Genomic DNA, 9,148 nt, shown 5'->3' with positions numbered 1-9,148 from the left:
CTCTCTAATCTGTCTAATCATTGATTGCAAAACTCCCTTGGCCACGGGATGATTATGCCTTTCGAGGTGGATAAATAACCGTGTTGAGTTGTAATTAGCTAATAAGTAATAGACAGTGCATGGACACTCCCGAAGAAGAATTGGACAATTACCACAATGAAAGCAACATAGTGTTCCATTTTCAGAGCTAAACATACCAACCAAAGCAATCGATGTTAGTAATTTACCCATCTAAGAAGTCTCGTTTGGCAACCCGTTCATTACATTTATCGAGCAGGAGCTATTCTTACAAATGAGGTGCCCACTACATTTACTTCTCTTGATCAAAGATAGATACCTCATTCTAGAATGGACAGGCTTAACCCACAATGGCCATCATACTTCTGATCCGTCCCCAACATTTTGGGAATGCCATCTAGCACAACGTCGAGCTCATGAACGCAGTCCCCATTGTATATTTGAGGAACTTCATCAACTCGCTTCTTAATTGAACATCTAGAGATAGTTCAGCTTAACTTGGGGTACTTGTGGCTATTTAATGCAATATAGTCTAATGTACTTTGTGTTTTTTCCATATGCTCAAAATCTGCCCATTTTTCTTTGTTTTTGGTATGTTCCTCTCTTAATTTGCCTGCCATTCTTCATTATAGGCATAAAAGGAATCCTTAGTCTTACCACATGAAATTTCGGTAGACCTTTCTCCTTGTTCTTCAATAGAGATGTCAGACAACTCTACTATTTTCATAATATCGTGCGTGACCAACAGAAACTTTGAAGACAAGGTTGATTCTAGCACAAATTGAAACTGTTGACCTACTTACACACCATCTTTCACCTCTGTCCGAATGTCACCATCCGGAGTTGAAATGATGGCAAACATCTTATTGTCACCACAACCCTTGTAGTCCCTAGGATTCACCATCAAATATCTTGTTGGGAAATCAAGCAACAATGGGACATTGCCAACATTATTCAAAAACAACCTCACCTTGCTCAACGAGGATGAAGCCATTGCTCAATAAATCTAGTAGAAGCAAATGGATTTATGTGAATTTCCAAGCTTTCCCCTTATCGTATAATTATAGGCATCCGAGATACTCAAACAAAGATTAGGAAGCTCAATCTATCATATCATAAATTAGATGTGGAAATCAGAGACCATATTACTACCATCAATCATATAAGTTAGTCTACCCCCACCTATATCTGGTTTTTTCTCCCTCCTTCCTACTCTCTTAACTTCAATCTCCTAAATTTTATCTCAATATGACACTCATTAACTATCCTCCTTCTACTTCACCATCCTTTACTTTGTCTCTATCTATCTCCCTCACTCTGTCTATCATTTTCTTCTACCTCTCACTGTTTTCCACCCTAACTCTATATATCTAACAATCCTACTTGTCAATCTCTATCTATTTCTCTTCACAACATACTCTATCATCTCGCCCTATTTAAATTTTGCCTTATCTCTTCACAATATACTCTATCATATGGCACTATCTTTATTAGTACACTAATAGAAATTGGTAGTCCTAGAGTTGTAGATCACCGAAGCTTAAAAATTTGTGTTGCTCAATAGGTCGGGTCAAATTTTTGATTGATTATGTCCGATTTTGTATTGAGAAAATCTCTTTACTTGGTGGCAAAGTGTAGAGAGAGAGAGAGAGAGAGAGAGAGAGAGAGAGAGAGAGAGAGAGATTTGTCCATTCCAAAAAGGAAAAACGATTGGATACCCCTCTAATTTGTGGAAATTCTCGAAATACCCCTCAAATTTCAAAAATTCTCCAAATACCCCCACTATTTTGTTATAAATTCCCAAATGCCCTTCAAATTTTCCAAAATTCCCAAAATACCCATGGTTGTGAGATTATAAATTTATAAAAATAAAAAAATTTGTGGCTTTTTATAAATGGACTGATTGTCTATCAATACAAGATGCTAAACGTAGGATTTGAATTCATTATATAAGTTTTGGAGATGAATTGCTTCATTACTTCTAGGCATAATTGCCTTTTTTGCTAGGTAATTTGTGACAAATTACTTGCTAAGCACTCAAAAATGGATCTCGATTGCTAAAGAGGAAAAAAGATTAGAAATCCTTAAACAATCTAACAAAAAATGATAGAAGGGTATATCAAAAATTCTCAAAATACCCCCACTATTTTGTCATAAATTCCCAATGCCCTTTCAAAAATTCCCAAAATACCCTTGGTTGTGAGATTATAATTCTAAAAATAAAAAAATTTGTAGCTTTTCATAAGAGGACCGATTGTCCATCAATACAAAATGCTAAAAGTAGGATTTGAGTTGGTTATATAAGTTTTGGAGATGAATTGCTTCATTACTTCTAGGCATATTTGCCTTTTTTACTAGGTAATATGTGACAAATTACGTGCTAAGCACTCAAAAACAGATCTCAATTGTCATATAGGAATAAAGATTAGAAAGCCTTGAACAATCCTACGAAAATAGATGCAAGGGTATATAAAAAATTCTCAAAATACCCCCACTATTTTGTCATAAATTCCCAAAATGCCCTTCAAATTTCAGAATTTCCCAAAATACCCCTGGATGTTGTGAGATTATATTTCTAAAAATAAAAAAAGTTGTAGTTTTTCATAAGTGGACCGATTGTTCATCAATACAAGATGCTAAAAGTAGGATTTGAGTTGGTTATATAAGTTTTAGAGATGAATTGCTTCATTACTTCTAGTCATAATTGCCTTTTTTGCTAGGTAATTTGTGACAAATATTGTGCTAAGCACTCAGAAACCGATCTCAATTCTCAAATAGGAATAAAGATTAGAAAACCTTGGAACAATCCAAATAGATACAATAGTATATTGGGAAATTTGGAAATTTGAGGGTTTTTTTTGGGAATTTCAACAAATTATTGATTGCGCCAAATACAGTGGCCAACGAATCTGCACAGAGGAAGCGCTCGCAAGTCTTTAGAGAGAGGGCACTCGCAAGCAAGGAGGGTCAACGATTTTTTTTCCAGGCTAGCCTTCTACTATACGTTTGTGATGAATTCACTCGCTCTGTTACCCTATCCTATTGTGTTTATCTCCCTCTCTCTCACACACTCTTGCTCATCATGATGACTGAGCGCTCATCATGATGAGCAAGAGGGTGAGAGAGAGAGAGAGAGGGAGATAAACACAATACTAGCACGCATTCATCATGATGAGCAAGAGGGTGAGAGAGAGAGAGGGAGATAAACACAATACTAGCACTCAGTCATCGTGATGAGCAAGAGGGTGAGAGAGAGAGAGAGGGAGATAAACGCAATAGGAGAGGGTAATAGAGCGAGTGAAATTGCCTATATAGTTCTTTTGGAAATTGCCTATAGTAGAGGGAAGGTAAATTTATAAAGGTACAATGGATTTGATTGAGAGAATGTGGGAGATTAGGAGCAATTGATAAAACTAATTGAAACTAATTCTTGATCACCTTGAAACGGAATCTCCCTCCCTCTTTCACTCTCCACTGTTGAGATAGAGGGAAAGTGAGATAGAGAGAGAAAAGGAATAGAGGAGGGTGAAAGAGGGAGGAAGGGTAAATTTATTAAGGCACAATGGATTTGATTGAGAGAATGTGAGAGATTAGGAGCTATTGATGAAACAAATTGAAATTAATTCATGATCACCTTGAAACTAATTGTCCCTCCCTCTTTCACCCTCCTTTGTTCTTCTCTCTCTCTCTCTCTCTCTCTCTCTCTCTCTCTCTCTCTCTCTCTCTCAAGATCATCATGTACAGTGAGCGCTAGCGCTGACCCGACAACCTTGCAGATCTTTTCATAAAGGCATTGTCTCGTGAGAAGCTTGAAGCTTTCCGCAAAGCTTTGGGCTTACTCCCCTTTGTGGACTGATCATGCCCTCAGGGCATGGCACTTCCCTTTACTCATGTGCCAGCTCTCGCTCACCACATCACTCCAGGGGGGGTTTGTTACAATATACATGTGGTAGTGATGTGTGTGAACACACCAGGACCGTTGGGGCATTTTTTCCCTCTTTAGGAGGTTTTTCCCCCCGAGCATTGTATATACGCCCATCACTCTAGGGCTATCTATCTTTCCATTGCACACCAAGTAACACACTCTCTATTGTGTGCCTTGAGCTTCCTTCATCTTCTCCAAGCTGTGTGCGTTTCTCTGTAACCCTAATTCCAACAATATCCGCATCCGAGCTGACAATGTCTCTCACAAACCCAGAAGATGTCCCTTCCTGCACTATTGTCTTACCCTTTGCAGCCTTTTTAGATTTTTCCACCGATAAAACATGTGGAGATGGGATTGCACTAACTGGAATGCTACTAGTGTAGTGTCCAACAGCAACGAAGGGGGACATTCGTGTTGGTTATGTCCTTGCAGTCTACGATGACCCGCTATTTAACAAAAAGCGGAGGAAAGATCATTCAACAAGTTAAACCATTGCATATGTACACACAACACTTCTCACTGAGAGGATATCAATGACAAGCCATTAGTGAAATGAAATCAAAAATTACCAAATCACTTCTAGGCCATGCAACAAAACTGTCCTCCACCTTCTTCAAACTAGTCATCTCCTCATTTCCAGAAGAAACATGAGGCAGAGAAGCGTCCTTCCCTTCATATATCTCTACCACAACATTAGAGAAGCATCAAACCGGCAATCTGTTTCCATGAATCTTGGACAAATTTGAAGTCTTATCTATTTTTCCAACACCAGTAGCTTCTCCATTGTAAATGAATTCAACGTATGCACCAACATCAATACTCTTGGACCGAAAAAGCATGTAAGTCTAGCCGTAATGATCCCCCTTGGGATAAAACAAGACAAGATGTAAAGTGCAACTAAGGTAGTGGAAAATCCTCTTGACAGCTTGCCAATGCTTAGACCCTGGGCTATGCATAAATCTGCTGACCTGTGAGACTGCAAACTGAATATCCGACCTCGTGTTGCATACATAAATGAGGCAGCCAACAACAGTTTGATAAAGAGTGACACCAGCAATGTAGACTCAACTTCAAACCTGTTTCCATGGGAGTGGCAATAGGTTTGCAATCCTCAAGTCCAAACTTACATAGCAATGTCTCTATGTAACTTTTTTGACATAAAGCAATACCACCATCACATTGCTTAAACTGTATACCCAAGTAATGATGCAACAACCCCAAATCTTTCATCTTGAAAGTAGCATTCAAATCAGCCTTAAATTCATCAATATGTCTCTCATTTGGTCTAGTAATCAGCAAATCATCGACATAAAGAACCACAATGAGAAGTACATCACCCTCATGCTTTACATACAATGTGCTTTTTGTTGGAATGTTACGAAAGCCTCGTTTGACCAAATGAGTGTCAACTTTCTCATACCAAGCACGAGGAGATTGCTTCAACCCATACAAAGCCTTCTTACATCTGCACACTTTGTCCTCTTGTCCTTTTATGACAAAACCGCGAGGCTGCGTTACATAAACTTTCTCAAATATGTCACCATTCAAGAAAACAGTAACAATGTCTGATTGATGTACATCCCAACCAAAATGGGCTGCCAATGCACATAGAAAACGCACAGTAGTCATACGACAAGTGGGAGCAAAAGTATCTTCATAATCTATGCCTTTTGGCTGGTGCATAACCCTTTGCAACAAGTCAAGCCTTATGGCGATCGATCTCACCATCCGGCTTGTGTTTCAACTTATAAACCCACTTCGTACCAATGGCCTTTTTGCCAGGAGGCAAATCACATAAAGTCCATGTGTCATTTTCTATAAGTGCATCATATTCTGATTGCATGGCAGCCATCCAATTTTCTGAATTCTGTGCTTCATCAAAAGATAGAAGCTCCTCAACATCATGGAAGCTAGACACAGCCAAAGCATAACAATCTGATGCATAAGATGCATGGTGAGAGCCTGAACGAGTATGACTAGACAAAGGTGCATCCAATTTACTGTCACGCAAAGTGTGCACCATCCATTTTGGCATACCTGTAGCCTGCTCATTTTCAACCCTTTCCTCATCAAGTACATCATGTACATCTACATCAGTAATAGGCTGATTGTAACATTTTTAGAAACCCCGATAGGTTGTACATTTGCCTCATTGGAACTTACATTCGTATTTCCACCACCAAAAAGAGGCAACAAAGTGTCATAAATGTCCTGTGAGCTTACATTATTGTCTCTAGTACATGACAACAAGGGATGAACAAAATCTTCCACAAACACTACATCCCGTGAAACCAGAATACGTTTTATTTGCAGATGATACAACCTGTAACCTTTGCTTTCAGCACTATAACCAACAAAAATACATTTGACAGCCTTATCATGCAATTTTTTCCGTTGTGTTTGTGGCACCAAAGCATATGCCAAACAGCCAAAAACACGCACGTGCTCAATAGATGGCTTTCTATCATGCCATGCTTCATATGGAGTAATAGACTGCAAAGCTTTCGCAGGACACCTTTTAGTACATAAGTGGCACACATGATGGCCTCAAGCCAAAAAGAATGCGGCAAAGCTTGACTTTTGACCATACATCGTGCCATTTCCGTGACCTGTTTTTCCTCTAGCAACACCATTTTGCTGAGGTGTATAAGGCACTGTACATTGGTGTTTTATCCCACGACTAGCCAGAAATGCATTGAATTCATGAGACATATACTCCCCCCCTCGATCGGAATGGAGGGTGCCCATAGTACATATCGAGACATTTTCAGCCATAGCCAGAAATTGTTTGAAGCACATAAAAACTTCAGACTTCGCTTTAAGCCGAAATACCCATGCATGCGTGGAGTAATCATCAATGAAAGTCACGAAGTAAAGGTAATTGCCCAAGGACGGAGTTTGCATGGGCCCACAAACATCACTATGCACAAGCTACAACCTGCATGTGGCCCGAACTGAACCATCCTTTGGAAACTTAGAACGTTGCATCTTACCCAAAATACAGCCTTCACAAACATGTTTGAGAGGTGCTTCAAGAGGCGGCAAAGAAGCAACCCATATTAGATTTCTTCAAACGCTGCAAACTGGCAAAATTCAGATGACCAAAACGTGCATGCCAAAGTCTTGCATCTGAAATAGCCCTTGAATCTGCAACAACATTTGCAAAAAATTTTCCACACTTGTCATACAAAGTGAGCTTACACAGCCCACGGCACAAAAGGCCAGATGCAACAATTTCATCACCAAAACTGAGATCATAAACTGTACATCTGTCATCCACAAATTTGACTACAAGTCCAAGTCTAACAAGTGTGGATACAGACAAGAGACTCTTCTTGATCCATGGTACATAAAGTGCAACAACAAGTGTGAAGGAAATGCCATTTGCAGCAGCAGTAAGCACAATCTTTCCAACTCCCTGAACCGGATAAGAGGCCTTGTTGGCACAAGTGACTGAATTCCCATGCGGGATAGACTCGAGAGAGGTAAACAATTCACGATGTGAGGTAATGTGCTTTGTAGCACCACTGTCAAAATACCGCACATGTGAATCTGCAGCAACTGACAAGCATGCATCATGGACAACAGGATTGTAAGTGCACTCTGCACTAAAAGCCCATTCTACATCAACATCAGCAACACAGTCTCCTTTCATAGAAGACTCAACAACGGCTGCATTTGTAGTGGAACCACCCTCTTTCTTCTTAGCCTCTTTGGCCTTCAACTTAGGACACGACTTGATCAAGTGATCGTTAGCTTTACAATAATGGCAACGCATTTTCTTTTTGCCCTTATCACCAGAATTTCCAGACGAATTGCTGCCAGCAGAAGCATTAGCAACTCGCAGCAGAACCATAAGAAGTGGTTGTATTGCTGTTACCACCCTTTCTCTGAGAAGCAGTAAAAGCCTGTTCAACTGCACGCTACCTAGTCCTGTTTTTTCAAGAAAGTGACTCTTGCAACAACAATGTGCATAATGCATCAAACTTGACAACTTCAGGATTTCCTTGGGTCATAAGTCTCTAATGACTAGCAAAAGTTTGGTAAGAATCTAGTAAGGCATCAAGAACAGTCTTCACAAGGGAACTGTCAGAAATGACTTCACCTGCAGAAATAAGTTGCTCATTGATATCCTTGACACTAGCAAGAAAAGTGTCCATATCATCTTCCTCATGCATAATCTTTGACTCCAGCTCTTTACCCAGCAAAGCAATTTTAGCCTCATTGCGACTTGCATAAAGACCAGCCAAAATATCCCAAGCGTGTTTTGCAGATTTTACTGAACGGGTGTGAGGAACAATGGTGCGCTTCATAGACAATGCAATCAATGCATGAGCCTGAGCATCCTTTACATCCCAACAAGATTGTTCTGCTGTAGGCAAAACAACTCTAATAGCAGTAATCCTTGCAGCAAGACCTGCAACATCCTCAACATCGCCTACATCCTCAGAACCAGGACGTACATCAATGCCCTGCACAATATTACAGACGCTCTTTGACACAAGAACGTGTTGCATCATATAAGCCCACATAGGGTAATTGTCCCCATCCAACGTTTTCTCAACAGCAAACATCTTGAAGACATCTGTGTTGTTGTCAACCATGGTAAATGCTGCACCTGATGTGAAAACTGCCTGAAAATAGGAGAAACAGAGCGGGAACAACACGTGCTACAAAGCATAAACCGTAGAAGACTGTAAGGCAGTTGTTATGTAAAAACCGGTACTGACAGAAATTTTGTACACAATGGCGAAATTGCCTGTGCTGACCTGCTTGTAGTGGAAATGGAGGCTGAAATGAGCCCGAATCAGAAATCTGAGCAAACTCTATGAGCTATCCCAAAATATTTGTTGACCTTCAAACGCTCGCCAAATCTCACTGTAATCCAAGAAAGTGAGCAGGCGTGTGTTGGAGCAGTTGGCGACTAAGCCCGGGAGGACGTAACCTGCTCTTATACCAATTGTTGGAATTAGGGTTACAGAGAAAGGCACACAGCTTGGAGAAGATGAAGAAAGCTCAAGGCACACAATAGAGAGTGTGTTACTTAGTGCGCAATGGAATGATAGATAGCCCTAGAGTGATGGGCGTATATACAATGCTTGGGGGAAAAAACCTCTTAAAGAGGGAAAAATGGCCCCGGCGGTCCTAGTGTATTCACACACATCACTACCACATGTATATGGTAACACATATCCATGACCGAGA

Source organism: Adiantum capillus-veneris, chromosome 1 (assembly GCF_014529385.1).
Source record: "Adiantum capillus-veneris isolate H3 chromosome 1, ASM1452938v2, whole genome shotgun sequence".
In the NCBI taxonomy this organism is placed as follows: Eukaryota; Viridiplantae; Streptophyta; class Polypodiopsida; order Polypodiales; family Pteridaceae; genus Adiantum; species Adiantum capillus-veneris.
Note: the sequence above shows the minus strand (reverse complement) of the source record.